This window comes from Balaenoptera ricei, chromosome 1, assembly GCF_028023285.1.
Source record: "Balaenoptera ricei isolate mBalRic1 chromosome 1, mBalRic1.hap2, whole genome shotgun sequence".
NCBI classification, from domain to species: Eukaryota; Metazoa; Chordata; class Mammalia; order Artiodactyla; family Balaenopteridae; genus Balaenoptera; species Balaenoptera ricei.
The window spans coordinates 169,158,250-169,176,730 of NC_082639.1; the positions used below are offsets into that span (position 1 = coordinate 169,158,250).

At 48.2% G+C, this 18,481-nt stretch overlaps 1 protein-coding gene across 1 annotated transcript in view; it reads right to left on the reverse strand.

Annotated features, from left to right (window-relative positions):
* The window catches only part of LOC132375988 (atypical kinase COQ8A, mitochondrial), a 50,556-nt gene extending 42,109 nt beyond the window's left edge, over window positions 1-8,447 (reverse strand). Inside the window, exon 1 of the mRNA XM_059941414.1 lies at window positions 8,358-8,447. The gene's annotated coding sequence lies outside the window, so the exon portion shown is untranslated. The remainder of the gene's footprint in view (window positions 1-8,357) is intronic.
* Between the last annotated feature and the right edge of the window lie 10,034 nt (window positions 8,448-18,481).

Genomic DNA, 18,481 nt, shown 5'->3' on the forward strand with positions numbered 1-18,481 from the left:
AAGAACAGCTACCAGTTATTACTCCCCTTCTGTGTGTATCACTTTTTATTACTCCTAATCCTACCGCAACCCTGTGAGGTATTACTGTCTCCATTTGCTGATGAGACTCAGCTCCGCAAGGTAAAGAAACCTCCTCTAAGTCCCAACGCTGTCAGGGGCTGGCCTATCCATGCCTGTCTGACTCCAGGCTCAAGTCCTTTCCTCCTGCAGCCTAGGAAGTGAGCAGGTAAGAAACCTGCCCCCAGGTCAGTAACATGTTTTTAAATCAATAGTCACTCTCCTGGGGGCTTCCCTGGTGGCGCAGTGGTTGAGAATCTGCCTGCCAATGCAGGGGACACGGGTATGAGCCCTGGTCCGGGAAGATCCCACATGCCACGGAGCAACTAGGCTCGTGAGCCACAACTACTGAGCCTGCACGCCACAACTACTGAAGTCTGTGCGCCTAGAGCCCGTGCTCCGCAATAAGAGAAGCCCGCGCGCCGCAACGAACATCCAACACAGCCAAAAATAAATAAATAAAATAAATTAATTAAAAAAAAAAAAAAAAGAAATGCCTTAAAAAAAAAAAAAAAGTCACTCTCCTGGAAACACGGCAAGGTTCATGCCCTGGTTGCAGAAAATTATAAGTCATAAAAATCCAGGAGCTGGCTGGGCTCTCAAAGGCCACCTGGCCAAACTCCCTTTCTGGAAAGCTCCTCAGCTACCAGGTTGAGAGTGTTAGGCTTCTCAACACCAGCGATCCCATGCCGGTTCTGTCTCAGACCTAAGTGGGAGAAAGAGGCAGGAGCCCCACGCTGAGTCCACTCTGGGCGTGCACCTCCGGAAGGAGCTGTTGGGTACGCGGCCCCCAGCCCTGCCACGCTGACTCCCGGAACCATGCTCCACCAGCAGCACCCCCAAACACCACACACAGGCCAGGCACGGACACCTGTGCACGTCACTGGTGCAGACATTAAATTAACGGGTCCTGCCACCGAGGGCCCGTGCAACCCTCTGGCACTACAAGCGTACACAAAACCCCAATAGTTTTTAAGACCAGTGAGTTAACCCTACGAGGGACGACCCTAGACAGACAACAATACTCAGGAAGAGAAATGAGAAAAGGATGGACAGAGGAAGAGGCGACTGTCTCCTCACTGACCTCCACTCTCCTTTGCCGGCAGAACTAAGGCCGTGGGCCCAGGCCTGGCCTTCAAGGCCCTTCACTGTGGACCCCAAGACATCTTTCCAGCTTTTATTTCCTACTGTCTCCACCCCACGCCAGCGCTTCAGCCAGAATGGCTCATGCCCCAAAACACACACACACACACACACACACACACACACACACACACACACTTTCCTACTTCCACGTGCTGCTCCCACCTCCTCCCCCGGGACACCCTTTCCTCTGCCAAAATCCTACCCATCCTGATGGAATGTTAGACGCTCTATAGTGTCTGCCCCCCATCCTAAAGTCACCTCTTGTCCTCTAACGTCCCTCATCTCTTAATGGCCTAAGGTCGCCTTGCCATGCCCTATATGACTCTTTGCGTACCTGTCCCGTCTTCCAGGCTGCATGGTGCGCTCCTGGAGAGGGGATCTCTTACCCAGACCTATACTCCCCTTGAGGGTTGGTGCTGTACCATGTCCATACCAGGAGTTTAACACCCACGGGCGCCCAGGGGCTCCCCAGCTTCTCAAGCTCCCTCTTCTAGAACCCAGAACCCAAGAGACACCAGGGATGCTAAGCATCTGGGAAACGCTCTTTCTGTCACCAATCACCCTGAAACTGCCACCAGCCAGCGCCATGGACACAGCGGCAGCGGCATCCTGTGTTAAATGGGGAGAGGGCAGAAGAGGGAGAATGGAGGAAGAGCGACGTCCACAGGGGCCCGGAGCCTGCTCACATGCGCACACAGACACTGGTAGGGAGGGGTGGCGGCCCCCCCAGGATGCGGCCCCTCTACTGCGTCCTCTGCTCGGTCCCACTCCTTGCTTAGAAGAAGAATGAGAGGGAAGAGGGACAAAAGACAGCAGGCCTGGCTGACAGTGAGCTCACGCGGGCTGGAACAGGGGCACAGCAGGCCTGACCTGTACGTGGTGCCCAGCCCTTGCTTTACCAAATGCTGGCTGTAAACACATTAGGGGGCAAGAGCCACAAACTGCTTTTTTGATCTCAGACAGATGAGATGTTTGCTCCAGCACCTGTCAAACAGTAACCACCTGCAGGTCACAGGGCAACCTATTCTTACCTTCACCCTCCCCTGAGCCAGGACCCGGGCCAAACGCAGAGAAAACGTGCCAGGCAGAAAGCAAACACTGGCTTGACCCCAGGATCTGGATTTAATGTAACAGTTCCGGGTGTGTGAACAGACCCCAGGACCTCCCATCCCACCCAGCAGACTGCAGAATCACTGCCGTCAGGCCCTCCGGTTCCCAGACAACGAGGGTACTACGATGAGGCTGATGGAGGAGGGTGGCCAGCTAGGCCCGGGTTCCAGGCCCACCCTGGGCACCAGCCACATGTGACCCTGAGCACACCCGCTCTCCCTTGGGCCTGAGTTTCCTCGTTTCCTCATGTGTAAAACAAGGCGATTGACCTAGATGATTTCCAGTTCCCAGAGATTAGGACACGGCCGTTTACCCTGAGCATAGAAGGTTGACACAGGGCTGTGCTGAAAATTGGGATTTAACAGGTTCTAGAAAGAATCATACACAAAAGAATCTGAGTACTAACCCTTCTAGACGTTCTATGGAAATAGCAAGTGAGGAGGGGCAGACCTGCTTCTCGGGGGTGGTGAGGTGGGGACCACGCGGCTTCTCTCAGCAAACACCTCTGGGAAAATCCAGCGGGCGGGGCAGGGAGCGCGCCCCTTCTCAGACGGCCAGGAAACCCACCCTGCCCCGTTACACACACACACACATGCACACACCCTCCTCAGAGGCTGGCAGGAGCCCCGGTCCCCTTCAAGCGCCACCCCCAGCCCAGCCTCCCCCTCTCACATCAAGCAGAGGGCCTCACTCACTGCAACTGACCTCCTGTTTCCTCAAAACAGAGGCAATCAGATGTGCTCACCCTCAACCCTCGGTCCGGGTCTCAGCCCTCCCGCCACCTCTCCTCCCATCCTATCTCCTCCCCGCACTGGCCGTTCCCCTCCTCCCTCTCCCTCCTCCTCTAGGACTTTGCCCCTGACCCATTTTTAATTTTGCCTTCAATGTCTCCTTCCGCAAAAGCTTTCCCCCTCAAGCCCACAAACGCTGCTCTCGGCTTTCAAGCACCAAATATTGAAAAACCTCCCATTGACTCTGCTTCTCCTTCAGCCTCATCCCGGCCAACCCTGCCTTCCCTTCTCCCTCAGCACAGGCTGCCGGGCCCCGACCCCGAGCTCTCCCTCTGTGGCACTCACAACGGTCACCCGATGGCTCCATCCACCTGAGTCAGCACCACCCTCCTCAGCCTTTCCCGCGGGTCCCACCCTCTCCCCTGAAATCCTCTCCTGGGTTCCCATGGCTCACCCGGCCCCTCATCTCAACCTCCCTCACCAGCTCCTCTTCCCCCTCCACCTCCACAGGAGTCCCCAGGCCTGGTCCCCAGCCCCATCCTCCTTGGTCTCTACGCTGTCCCCTGGGCTGCTTCAGCCTCCCCAGGGGCTGGCGGCTCCTCCAGGACCGTGCATCCCATTCCCGGGCAGGCCATCTCAACCACTGGCCCAATTCTAGAACAAATCCAGTTATACACACGCCACGTCTCTCCCTCCAAGTCCCACGGGCACCGATGAAGGGGCACAGGGAACCCGGGGGGCAGGGAGGACGGAACCGTTCTGGACCTTGACTGTGGTAATGGTTACATGACTATATGCATTTGTCAAACTGCACAACCGCACACTAGAAAGTGTGAATTTACTGTATGTAAATTGTACCTTAATAAAAAAGGATAGGAAAAAAGTCCCGCAGGCACGTCAACCCCTTCCCGTCTAAAACTAACATCACCATCTTCCTGCCGCCAGCCCAGCTCTGCCCCCTCTGTTTTCAGCAGTGACACCACCATCCACCCCAAACAGTCCCCACCCCTCCTGCCACTAGAAATCTCAGCCCAGTGGCCAAGCAGTAACTTAGTCTAGAGATTCCACCTGCACAGATTTATAATCTCTTGAATCTACGCCATCATTCCACCTCCCCACTACCCGCCACCTGGGACTCAGGCCGCCCTCACTTCTCATAGGCCGCCTCACGGGTCTCCCTCCCCATCCACCCTGACCCCTGAAACCTGTTCATCCTTCAGGCCCTAGCTCCTAGACCTCCCAGCACAGGAAGGCAGTTTCCCGGCCCTTTTCCAGCAGAACCAGCACCGCTGCGCCCTGGGTTCCCACAGCAGAGGACTGCACCCCCCCAGGTCCTGCACAGTCTGCCAGTACCCACAGGTACCCACGTCCACTGTGCGCATGCCAGGGCAGGGAGCCGCCTCCCTCTCTGTCAGAGCCCCCTAGGCTGCAGCTGAGTTGTGGGTGCCCAGGGAACCCTTTCTGGCCTGAACTGAACTGTCAGCTGAAAATTACCAGGAGCCCTATGCCAAAACCCCGCTGGCCCCCCGACCCTACGGAAGCACAAGTGGCAGCAATGCTGATCAGACTATCCTGAACTCCTAAGGGCAGATCACACAAGCTGCTTCAACAGAAAGTGGGGTGGGGGACTCACCCCAATCTGCTCCCTAGCCCAGCCTCCCACTGCTCCCCTCCCACTCCCCACCCTCCGGCCAGGCTGCACTCACCCCTACCAGGCACTCACCCACCCAATGCCTCTGCTCAAAGGGCCCACTGCCTGGACCAATGCTACTCAAAGAACGGTCCTTGGACTCATATTGTCATCCTCGATGAGATAACAGGAGTAAGAGCTCAGAAACCTTCACAACAATTTAGCAGTGTCAGGACATGTTTACTGTGTTTTGCAAAAGCACTGGTCTGCAACAAACTGGGAAAAAATAAAACCTGGCCTTCAGCACAGAGCGTCTGGGAAGCACTGGCCCCTCACCCCTCCAAACTCCCGCCTCCTCCTGCTGACATCCTGCTCATTCTCAGAGTCCCAGCTAACACGCCTTCTCCTCCAAGCGCCTTGCCGTTTCCACCAGCCAGAAGTGGTCTGATCTAGACCCCGAGTCCAAACCACACTGAGGGTGTTTAGGTGGTATCTGCACACCCCTTATGACAATTCCCTGAGGTCCGGGAACCAAGGAATTGTTCACTTTTGTATTTCCAATGCCACGCTCGAGGCAGACAATCAATCAATATTTGTTCAAGGAGTGAATAACCCACAATTCCAGAGCGGGCTTTTCTTCAGGGCAGGATGTGGAGAAGCACCAACCCTTAGAGCACACAGGGATTTTCCAGGTTTCTACCAAGTGCAGCCCCTCTCCCTCAGCCCAGATGGAAATGGGATATTTTAAAAAGCAAGTCGAGGACTCCGTCACTATTCACTACAACAGAACCTACAATACCCTGAAAGGGCAAGGTGAGTGAAAAACACTCAGCTTTCTCAGGAATCCTTCTCTACATGCACAGAGTAAAAATAAAGCACACCCAAGTATGAAGAATAAAAAGAGATTTTTCAGGGTCATTTCCACTGTTAGATATTCCGTGGGCCCCTGACCTCAAAGCAGAAGGTCAAGGGCTCAGGAGCCTGTAACCCCACAACAAACATGCTTGTGGACAGACCAGTGGATACCCACTTGGGTTTGAAAAGTGTGGGGAGCAGCCCACCCAGACACATCAGGGTCTGCCTCAGAGTCAGCAGACCCCATCCCCCCAATAGGTGCAACTCCTCAAGGAGCAGGGCCCTCGCACTCCCCCTCTCCCACTGGCTCTTCTTTCTACTGGCTCTCCCAGGTTCCTGGCTGTTGTTTAGCAAGAATGCTGGAACTATTTCCAGATGCCACTGTCAGATCAAGACAACTCTCTAAATATTCCTGTCTAATTTTGCACACAGCTCTTGTTTCAACTAACAAAGATAATGACTCAGTGCCCACGGCTCTTGATGGAAAATCATCGTGCCAAGTTTGGAGCTTCCCAATAATACGCTCCTCTAAACTTCTTTCCGAGAAAAGAGAAGTGACCTCCCTGTCCAGATGCTTTTCTATAGGCAAGAAAGGGCACCCAGAAGACACCCTAACTAACCAAGGAATGTTATGGGAAAATCCTGATACATCCCCATAGGATCAATTAACAACAAGAAAAACAAATTCATGGTAGGGGTTTCAGATGTGTTTCCTTGCCCTGTACAATAATCACCATTCTTCACTTTTCTGCGTCCCCAGCAGTTTGGGACTTTGAAGTTTGGGGCATAAATTCTGGGTTACAGTGAAGGCAAAATCTAGACTCAGAAGTAGTGTCTTTCCCTGCACAAAAAGAAATGGCTCACTGTCTCTGATGCTTCAATCAACTGTAAAAGAACTGTACAAATTGTACACGTGTCCATTCTGCACTCCTGGGTAGCCTCTCTCTTGGAGGAGTACACGGCACATGTACATATCCCCACATATATGTCTGAAATGCAGCCACACACTTACTCTCTGCAGACACAGGCCTGGCACCCTCCCACATCATAAGACATGTCTCAGCAAACCAGTAAGGATGAGCAAAGCATCACCTTGGAAAAGCCACTTATGGATAACTGAATTGGCCTTTCTGCCAGCATTCAGACAGCGTAAACTTGTTTGCTCACTATTTAAAAACTGCCCCATGGTTATTTCATATGTATATCTCCCACAGTCTTGCAAAGTCCCCAAAGACAGAAACCACAAGTCTCCCACTTCTTTTGTACTCTGGACCCAGCCAGTCACTGCCATGCACCCAGCAGGCACAGCAAATGACCATGGGTTTCTACCTCCTATCTTACTCCTATCCTCCCAGGTGCAGAGTGGGGGACTCCATTAAAGCCCAACCTACAGGGCTTCTATCATTGGTTTAGGACAGAGATGCTACCCTTTACATAAACCTCTCAGCCAGTCATGGACAGGTCCTAGGGGGCCTCTGGCAGCATGGGAAGACTCTTTTTACAGTTTTACCTCAGTGGTTCTCAACCAAGGTTGCTTTTGTCCTCTAGGAGACATGTGGCAATGTCTGGAGACATTTTTGGGTGTCACAAATAGTGTGTGTGTGTGTGTGTGTGTGTGTGTGTGTCGGGGGGGAGTGCTACTAGCATCTAATGGATAGAGGCCAGGGATGTTGCTGAAGGTTGAGAAACCCTGTCTTATGTGACACACACGTAAGTGCTCAAAGCACCTTAGTTCACTTTTCCTTTGAGTTGCCCAAGGTCAGGCCCAAAATCCTAACCCTGCCTTGTCTGCATTATTTGCAAAGTTGAAAATGCCCAAAGTCATCACCAGTCTTAAAGATGCTGCTCCTGAGAACCACCAGCCCCCCCTTTGTTTCTTCTCCAGAGAAGGGCCCTCCTGCCAGCATGACCCACCCATGCACAGTATGACAATTGGCAGGCTGGCATCAGGCATGCTCAAAACCTTTAGCAACAAGTTAGACCTGGCAGGCCCAGCTCTTCAGTCTTCTGTCACGCACACCCAAGGCGCAAGTGAGCGTGGACAAGTTTTCCAATGGGCTGCAGGCCCTACCCTGGATGAGAGGCTGCACGTAAGTCTCTCACCCTTCAGAGGACTGGCACCTGTCATCCAAATGGAGAGCTCCAGCATCCAGGCCTGCCCCCGCAGCATTTTCCATCCCACAAGGCACATGGGAGAACTGGCCTGGGTTTGGCAGAGGGGCAGAGACTGGGCAAAGGCAAGAGTTTAGGCAATTAAGCCCAAACCATTCACAAGACCCCCAGCGTTTGGAAAAGTAGGAGGATGGGCCAAAGAAAAGCCAACGGAGGAAAGGACCAAGAAGGGTCCTCTTTCCCAAGTTCACCCAAAACCCCCAACTGTGGAACCCAACAGCTGGCTCGGGTCAAGGGAGTCAAAGTCCTGACACAAACCTGGGGCCAGGGGCAGTTAGCGCCCCTGAGACAGTGCAAAGGGGTCTAGGCGTGAAGAGAAATATTATCATGAGAAAGCGAGGCAGGAAAGCAGTACTGGCGACCAAGAGACAAGGCATCAGGTCACCGGGGCTGCTCGGCGCGTTCCGGGGACCCATGGCTCCAGCACGCGGCCCTCGGCCCCTCCCCGAGACACGTATGGGCTAAGGTGGGCACGGGGGTAGGAGACAGCCGCAGGGCGCCCAACGCGCCGCGGCCCGGAGCTTGGAGCAAATGAAACTCGCAAAGGGGAAGCCGCGCTGTTACTTGAGGATACAAGAAGGGCCCAAGCAGGTGGTGAGCGCAGCTCTGGCCGCAGGCAGACGGCGCCCAGGGCACGCGGTGGGCGGCAGCCTTACCCGGCTGCAGGAAGCTGGGATCCGCGGTCACCTTCGCGCAGCCCCCGCGCGCTCGCCGTAGCGTTGGCACCCGGCACGCGCTCCGGATCTGTTTACCAATTCGCCCTAGCCCAGAGACCCAGAGCCGGGAGCCCCGCCCCGCAGGCCGCTCCCATTGGCTGCGCCGCCACCCGCCCCCAGGCCAACGTCGCGCGGCGCGGGGCAGCGTGCACAGCCCGTGCGCTCGACCCGCGGCCAATCGGGACGGAGGGCAGAGAGAGAGGAGCCAATGGGAGGCCGCCCCAGCGCTTGGGCCCCCTCCCATTCTTCCCTACCGGCGGCCCTTTCCTCTAGTTGGGAAGGCTGGGTAAAGGCCGGGTTGCAAGGGTGGGTGCTTGATGCGGGTGCACCCCGAGAACTAGCCTTTCGGCAGATGAGGCGGCGGGCGCAGCCGCGGTTGCCAGCGGTTGGATGTCACGCCCCGGCCGGTGCTCGCCGGGCCTCCGAGCGGGACTGGAGGGGAGGCGGTGGAAGGAGCTGAAGTGACTGCAGCGGGCCGGCCCGTGCTCTCCTTTATGTAACGAGGGCCCCCTCCCAGTTCCCACAAAAGACTCCCACAGAAGTCGGAAGCGCTGTGGGCCGCTGAGTGCGGGCCCGCCTCCGGCGCCCGGCCCCGCCCACATGTTGCGTTTCTCTTCTGGCTACCAGTGTTGGCCCTGTGGGCGCGTCCCAGGCTGGGCCGCCCGAGCAGTGGCCCCGGTGCGTGTGGGGTCGTATACCCCTGTCGCAAGGCTCTTCGCGGAGGCCGGCCCTCCTCCGAGTAGTGGGCACAGGCAAGCACGTGGAAGGAGCGGAAGCGGGCCCTGCGGCGGGCGGCCGGCTCGATAAGAAGCGGAAGACAGGGAGCTGCCCCCTGAGGAAGTGCCTCCTCCCAAACGGAGTGGCCCCAAGTCTCCTCGTCAGCCCGAGATATCACACCTGAGCCCCGGTTGTCTTGACCGTTTCCACTCCCTGGTCTGCAGCTCTGTCCAGGGATGTCGGTGGAGCAAAGGGAAATCAGAACAATTTAGTGGCTCTTTCACAAAACTAAATATTCAAGCCAACGGATTGTCCTTTATTCCGAAATGATTTTGATGAATTAACATTTAACATTTTGGAAACGTGTTTACTATTACTACTTAGGGAAATTGACCGTTGTATGCTGATGCCTGCAATGGGGGGAGAGGGTTGTGATAAAATCCAGACGTGAACCGAGCTTCACCGTTCCTCATGGACGCTGGAGCCCGGCGTCCAGGCCGTCCCGGCCGTGGGACCTGAGCTGAGGCAGCGTGTCCCCCGCAGCGCAGAAGCGGAGCGTGCGGGACCGGGGTGGCCCAGCTGTGAGCTTCTCTGGCCGGCTGCTCTGCGCTGCGGGGTCTCCTCTGCAGGAACGTTCACGTACTCCTACCAGTCCAAATTCTGCACACACACCCCACCCCCAATCATCTCCACATTAAGTACAACGTATATTTTGAGAGAGAATTAAGGAGATGTTGACAAGTTTCAAGGAACTGCCCCAAGCAGGGTGGGGCTAAGAACTGGGAACTTGCCTTGAGTACGCAACTGGCTCCCGTTTACCACACAGGAGAGAAAGTTCCAGCCCCCCTGGGTTAGGCCTTCAAGAGATGTCCGTCCATTGCTCCCTTCTGAGCTAACTGTTCCTTTAACTGCCTGTGTTCCTCCAACCCCTGCCAGCGTTGTGACCTCTACCACTGCCCATAGGATAATGGAGTCCCCGGTTCATCCCTTCCCGTAGTGTACAAACTCTACCTGGTGAGACTTCACTGGGAAGAGGGTGTGATTTTCATCAGCTCCAGCTTCTGCCGAAGGGGAGAGAGGATGTGGTGCTTTAGTGAGGAGGGAATTGGGTACTTCCATGCCAGTTCAGTCTCACTCCACCAGCAATGCCAGGGTTAGATTTTCTCTAAAGTACCTGAAGACCAGCATTACCCAGTACCATAAACATTAGTTTTTCTTCAGAGACCACCAGTCTAGTTTACTGGAGAAATACCCCCCAACTAGTTTATGCAAGTTGTGAAATACGAAATTATGTGAAATGTGAAATTATGACCTCAGCTTTATTGTGCTAAAAACACCCTTCTTTCCTGACCTGATTTTTTTATTGCAAAGATTTCCCCCATTAACCCTCCAACACTGTTGGTGGGAATATAAGTTGGTACAACTATTATGGAGAACAGTATGGAGGTTCCTTAAAAAAACTAGAAATAACACTACCATATGATCCAGCAATCCCACTCCTGGGCATATGTCTGGAGAAAACCATAATTCAAAAAGATACATGCACCCCAATGTTCATTGCAGTACTATTTACAATAGCCTGGACATGGAAGCCACCTAAATGTCCATCGACAGTGGAATGGATAAAGAAGATGTGGTACACATACACAATGGAATATCACTCCGCCATTAAAAAGAACAAAATAGGGCTTCCCTGGTGGCGCAGTGGCTGGGAATCCTCCTGCCACTGCAGGGGACACAGGTTTGAGCCCTGGTCCGGGAAGATCCCACATGCCGTGGAGCAACTAGGCCCGTGTGCCACAACTACTGAGCCTGCACTCTAGAGCCCGCGAGCCACAACTACTGAGCCCGTGTGCTGCAACTACTGAAGCCTGCACGCCTAGAGCCTGTGCTCCGCAACAAGAGAGGCCACCACAATGAGAAGCCCGCACACCGCAACAAATAGTAGCCCCCGCTCGCCGCAACTAGAGAAAGCCTGAGTGCAGCAGCAAAGACCCAACGCAGCCAAAAATAAAATAAATAAAATAAAATAAATAAATTAAAAAAATAATAATAATAATGCCATTTGCAGCAACATGGATGGACCTAGAGATTGTCATCCTGAGTGAAGTAAGTCACACAGAGAAAGACAAATATTCGCTTACATGTGGAATCTAAAAAAATTGTACAAGTGAACTTATTTACAAAACAGAAATAGAGTCACAGATGTAAAAAACAAACTTATGGTTACCAGGGGGAAAGCAGGGGGAGGGATAAATTGGGAGATTGGGATTGACATACACACACTCCTATATATAAAATAGATAGCTAATAAAGACCTACTGTATAGCACAGGGAACTCTACTCAATACTCTGTAATAATCTATATGGGAAAAGAATCTAAAAAAGAGTGGATATATGTATAAATGACTCACTTTTCTGTACAGCAGAAATTAACACAACATTGTAAATCAACTACACTCCAATAAAAATTTTTTTAAAAAAAGATTCCCCCATTACTTCAAGTTAAAGATTCCTTCAAATTATTTTTTGGTTATGATAATGGCATTGTAGTTAGGTTTTTTTTAAAAGAGTCCTTATGTTTTAGATATACACACTGAATTATTTCCAGATAAAATAATAAAATGCATGGGATTAGTTTCAAAATGCTACAAGGCTGGAGGGAAGAATGGGTCATGAGTTGATAACTGAGGAAGGAGAATGATAGATATATTGGGGTTCATATTCTGTCTCTTTATGTTTGAAATTCTCCATTAAAAAGTTAAAATAAAAAAGAAACCTGGGCCAAAAAAACCCAGTTGGAAGATAATACTAATAATGAAGGCAGAGTGAACGACAAGAAAACAACGAATAACAATCGTTACTACTCTTCTAGGTATAAACTCACTACAAAGTAAGAGCAAGGATGAATCTAACTGTAGCTGATAAAGAGACAGCCAGAAAATTCAAAATTAACAAGAAGATATTTGAAGCATGGATTTATTCACTATGTACCTCACTCTGAGTGTCTGAGTGCCTGAGGTATTATTGATTATATGATACGTCATCTTAATTATCGACTTTTTAAAAAATTTATCTTAAAGGTCTAAAAATTTACATTTTTGTGTATCTTTTCTAATGGGCATAATATATTACTAGAGTATTATTCAAAACACACACAAATCTGTGTATACATACATGCACATGTACGTATATACATATTCTCCCAATAATCAAAGATGCCAATGCCTGGGACGTTTGGGTGAGAAGCATGATGCTGCAGCAATTCCCCTCTGATCTCAAAATTTCTTCCTTAATAGCAGAGACAGAGAAGACAATTATCAGTTTTTCCCACTCCACTCAATTATTCCTATCAGCATACAAACCTTTTAACTGTCTCTCACTCTTCATCCCATCTCCATTTCTCTGCTCCCATTTTCAGCAAACTCATGGAAGAATTGCCTATGTTCATTTTCTCCTCCTCCTTTTCTTCCATTCTACCTGAATCAATCTAGTCAGCTTTACCCCCCATCATTCCCATAAACTGCTCACCAGTGATCTCCATGTTGCCAAATCAAGTAGTCAATCCTCAGATCTCATCTTGAACCATCAGCAGCATTTGACACAGTTGATCACTCCCTTCTTTTTTCTTAGTGGTTGCCCTGGGGTATAATTAACATAACATTCTAGTTCAAATTAATACTAACTTAATTTCAATAATATACAAAAACTTTGCTCCTATATGGCTCTGTTCTCCCCCCTCTTTTGTACTGTTATTATTATACAAGTTGTATCTCTGTTCATTTTATGCCCATCCCCACAGATTTATCATTGTTGCTTTATGCAGTTATTTTTTTAATCAGGCAAAAAAGTAAGAGTTACCAACAAAAATATACCTATGCTGCCGTTTATATTTACCTATATAGTTTCTTTTCCATTTTCTTTATTTCGCCATGTGGATTCAAGTTATTGTCCTTTCATCTCAGCCTGAAGGACACACTTTCTTTCTTACAGAGTGTATGTTCTAGTGATGAATGCCCTTGGTTTTGTTTATTTAGGAACGTCTTAATTTCTCCTTCATTTTTAAAGAATAGTTTTGCTAGATATAGAATGTTTCATTGACAGGGGTTTTTTTTTCTTCAGTACTTTATATCATGCCACAGATTTCTGCCTTCCATGTTTCTGATGAGAAATCAGATGTCAATCCTATTGAGGATCTTCATGCATGATGAGTTGCTTCTTTCTTGCTGTTTTCAACTCTCTCTGTCTTTGTCTTTTGACAGTTTGATTATCATGTGTCTAGTTGTTTCTCCTATCTGAGTTTATTCTATGTAGACTACAGTGTGCTTCTTAGACATATAGATTAATGTTTTTTTATCAAAATTGGGAAGTTTTCTGCCATTATTTCCTCAAATATTCTTTATGTCTTTTTTTCCCCTCTCTCTTCTCCTTCTAGAACTCCCATTATAGGTATGTTGCTACATTTGATGATATCCCACAGATTTCTGAGGTTGTGTTCATTTTTCTTCATTTTTTTCCTTTCTTTTCTTCAGACTGGCTCATCTGAATTGGTTCCTTTCTTCAGTTTCATTGATTCTTTCTCTGGCCTGCTCAAATCCACTGTTGAGTTCCTCTAGTGAATTTTTCATTTTACTTACTGTATTTTTCAACTCTAGAACTTCTATTTGACTATTTTTTAATAATTTCTATCTTTTTATTGATATTCCTTATTTGGTGAGACATCATTCGCATATAAACCCAGGGTTTGTTGTTGCTGCTGCTTATTGTACTAGTATTCTTTGTTTGCTTAGTGACTTTTCTGAACTCATTCTATAAAGTCTGATTTTGTTGTATGTGGCCACTGAAGTCTCTACTCAGTTAGCTTAGTGGTGAGCTAATGATAGACAGAAATTTCCTTAAATGCCTGGAACTAATAAATCATCCAGTCTTTGCTGAGGGACTCCGTGTGCACGCTGGGGCATGATTTCAACACTCAGCCAGGCGGTTGACGACTCTTCCTAAACCTAACTTCCTGCTTGTGCAGAGCCTCACAGTCAGAGGTGAGGTCTCAGTGCCTTCCCTGAGCATATGCCCAGCCCTGCCATGTGTGTGGCCTTCTAGAGTCCCAAGAATATGTTAGATTTTCAAAGTCCCTGTGGATGTCTCATTCCCCAGCTCTCCTTAAGCTTTCTGGTTAGTCTATTGTTTGTCTCAACTGTGATCCACTGCCTCAGGCAGCTGCAAAGTTAAAACACATGTCTGTAAAAATTTTTTTTTTTTTTTTGACAGATGCTTCTTAGGAAAAATGGTTTTCACACTGGGTAAGCTTGAGTCAGGTCACATACAGACAGCCTTGCAAGTGGAGTCTTCCAGAGAACCACCAGACAGGTAAAATAATGACAATGCTCTGAGAATTTGGCTTTGAAAACGTTCCAGTTCCATTATGCTCCCTTGGCCAGGCTGAACCAGGAATGTGGACTGTTATTTTTCAAGCTACCACATAGGTGGAGGTGGTGGTGGGGGGGGGGGGGTGGAGGCAGGGCACGGGTGAGACTAAAGCAAGTTACACCACCACAAAGCTCATTTTTCTTACTGAGATTCAGCCATTTTTCTTCACTCCCCAGGTTACTGCAAGCCTTTGGTTAGTTTTAAGAGTTCTGAAAAAAAACGTTGATTCTGAATATTTTTGCCAGTTTTTTCACTATTTTTGTGGAGGACAGAATTTTCAAATGCCCATCCTTTGCCATTTTCTCTAATATCACCCCACTCCCTCCTTCCTGAAACAGTTTTTTAAATTTAGCCCCTGGAACATTATACTCTCCTGGTTATCCTTCTGAGAACCAGCCTTTTCTCCTCAATTTCACTTGCTGGGTCTTCCTCATCTTCCTGACTTCTAAATGTTGGAGGGCCTCAGGACCCAGTCCTTGTATCCCTTCTCTGTCTGCACCCACTCTCTTAGTGATTTCATCCACTTCCCACAACCTGACAACTTCCAAAGTTTTACCTCCGGCACGAACCTCTCCTGTGAATTCCAGACTCACAAATCCAACAGCCTATAAGGATCTTCACTACGATGTCCACTAGATATCAAACTCAAAATGTCCAAGACTGAACCCTTGATTTACCACCCATCCCTGCTCCTCCCCTAAGGCTCCCTGCCTCAAATAAGTGGCCTTCATTCACTGCTCAGACCAAAGACCTTGGCATTCCCCTTGACTACTCTGTTTCTTTCGTACTTCACATCAAATCCATGAGCAAATTCTTCCACTCTATCTGAAAAATACACCTTGGATCAGCCAATTTTTGCCTCAGCATCACTGCCACCCTAGTTCAAACCAACATCTTCTTTCACCTGAATTATTCTAAATAGCCAATGAACTGGTCTTCTGTTTCCACACATCATCTTACAGTGATCCTTTTTTGTTTGTTTGTTTCTTTGCTTGAAAACAAAAGTCAGATCATGTTATTTCTAAACTCAAACCCCTCTGATGGCTTCTCATCCCACTCAGAATGAAATCCAACATTATTACATTGCTCTGTAAGACCCAGCATAATCTTACCCCCAGGTATCTTTCAGATGTTATTTTCAATTGCCTTCTCCCTCTCTAATTTTATTCCAACCAAAAAAGGCCTCCTTTCAGTATTCGCCTAGCATGCCAAGAACGGTCCCATGTCACACTTTGCACTTACCCTTCCTTCTGCCTGGAACACTCATCCCTCAGACATCCTCATGGCTCACTCTCATGCTTTATGTGGTTCTGTGACAAAATGTCACCTTATTAGGGAATCCTTTCCTGATCATCCTACCAAAACATGACCTATCCTGTTCCTTAACTTGTCCTAAGAGGACTCTTTATTCCCTTATCTTGCATTATTTTTCTTCCTTGTACTTTTTATCACCTAACATATTTCTATTTGTTTACTTGTTTGTTTAATCATCTGTATCCCCCAACTGGAATGTAAGTTTTATGAGAGCAAAATCTTTGTTTCTTTAGTTCACCATTGTATTCCCAGAACCTAGAACAGTTCCTGGCAAATAGTAAGTTTATGGTTAAGAACATGGACCTTGGACCCAGAATGTGTGGATTAGAAACCCAGCTCTGCTACTTACTAACTGTGTGACCCTGAGGTAGTTACTTAACTTTTCTGTGCCTCAGTTTCCTCCTTTGTAAAATGAGGATAATACTAATATCTGTATGTAATAGGGTTGTTGAGGATTAAATGAATTAATATATGTAAAGTACTTAAGATGGTGCCTATCGCATGTATACTTTATATAATTCTAGTTATTATTTTTGCTTAATAAATGAATGATAAGCCCAACATTGTAACATGTATCATGTGTTCAGCAAGATACTATATTAATATCCATTTTTCACTAAATTGTTACCATACATACACCTGAAAATGACTTCTAGATTTTGACATGAAAAAAATTAAATTAAAAAGGACCACATTTTCTGCAATTTCATCTAATTTATTAGCTATGGTGTTTCAAGTACTTTTAGACCATCTTGATATTACTAACCCATAGTAAAAATCAACTAGTTTACTTAATAATTGCATCTTTCATTTCTAAGTCAAAGCTTAGTCTTTATTGATAATACTTAGAAAATGTATATACTGGCTGCAATATTTTCTCTTTAACACTAGGTTCTGAAGTAGAAGAGCTTAATTTTCTAGCTAAGAGGTTGATAAATCATAACTTTCAGACCTGGAGAAAAAATTCTGAGGCACTTTTGTAGAATTATGACTTTTGTGCTCCACATTACCTAGTGGTGTTCAACATCAGTATTCTTTTTGATTCTGTTAAAGAAAAAAAATTCATGGCACTTGTTAAAGATGGTAAAGCAGACATTATTCAGGCCCATTGTTATAAGTACAGGGACCACTGCAGTAGGAATTTGCAGGAGGGAGAGAGATTGAGCTCAACTCTGAATATAACATAGGCAAGTGGGAATTTACAGCCAAGGAGCAGGGTAAGAGGTGAGTGTATGGAAAATAACTAAGAGGAAACATTAGGGGTAAAGGGGATTCTAGCTAAAGTAACCTAACAGGATTCTTGCTGAAGACAGGCCAGGGTGATCAGACAACACCTGGGGGATGGTGGAGGATGGGGAGCCTGATCAGATATCGAGCGATCAGACGTGGAGGAGGCGGGTTCTTGCTAAACCGACTCAGCTGGGCTCTCGATAAAGCTGGATCTTACAGGGAAATGCACAGATGGGCCTAGGAGAAGGTTCAGGAGCCTGTCCAAAGTCTGGTCAAACAAAGAAGCTTGACAGTCAAGCAAAGAATCTTTGTCAATTCCTGGACCGTTTGGCGTATATATTAAACAGCATGTGGCTAAGAATAAAAACAACTCATAACTGTGTGATAGTCAAAACCACCAGTTCAGGAGGAGTTGTTTCAAAGTGGGAAGATGCCTGAGCAACTGGGTCAGAGCCTGCAGGCCTCCTCTCCACAGGCTGCCCAGTGTGAGCGCCCCACACCACCAGGGCTCTGTTACAGGAAAACAGTTGTTTAATATCTATTTTCTTCCTTAAATGTAAGAAAGTAGGAATGAAAACAAATTCCACTACTGGTTTTTTTTTTCAATTTTTTTTTATATATTTATTTTTGGCTACGTTGGGTCTTTGTTGCTGTGCGCGGGCTTTCTCTAGTTGCGGCGAGCGGGGGCCACTCTTCGCTGCGGTGCGCGGGCTTCTCATTGTGGTGGCTTCTCTTGTTGCGGAGCACGGGCTCTAGATGTGCGGGCTCAGTAGTTGTGGCACGCGGGCTTAGTCGCTCCGCGGCATGGGGGATCTTCCCGGACCAGGGCTCGAACCCGTGTTCCCTGCATTGGCAGGTGGATTCTTAACCACTGCGCCACCAGGGAAGCCCTCCACTACTGTTTTAAGTACATGAATTTTCCACGACACCTTCACAAACCACTGTGTGGGAACGCTGGATAGGGTGAGCCCCCTTTCCCTAAAACATTTTCCTACTTTTAAAAAATTTTGAACATTTTAATAGATTTCAATCTTCCATCAGGTAATACCTTCACAGGATTTTTAAACAACTATTCTGAAAAGGTTTGCAGTGAAAATTCTCCCCCGACTCCATGTCTCTCCCACCCACTTCCCAACCCCAATGCCCCCCACACCCCTACACCCTCCCACTCAAATGCAACCACTGTTCTTAAGTTTTTTGTCTCTTTTCAAAGTTTCTTCATACATATGTAAGCAAATACAAACATACAGCCCTATATTTTATACTGACGCTCATACTGCACACTATGTTCTGTTTTTTGATTTAAGATTACGTATAGCTTGAAGCTCTTTCCAAATTAGTATGTAGATAAGTGTCCTCATTCTTTTTTCAGTATT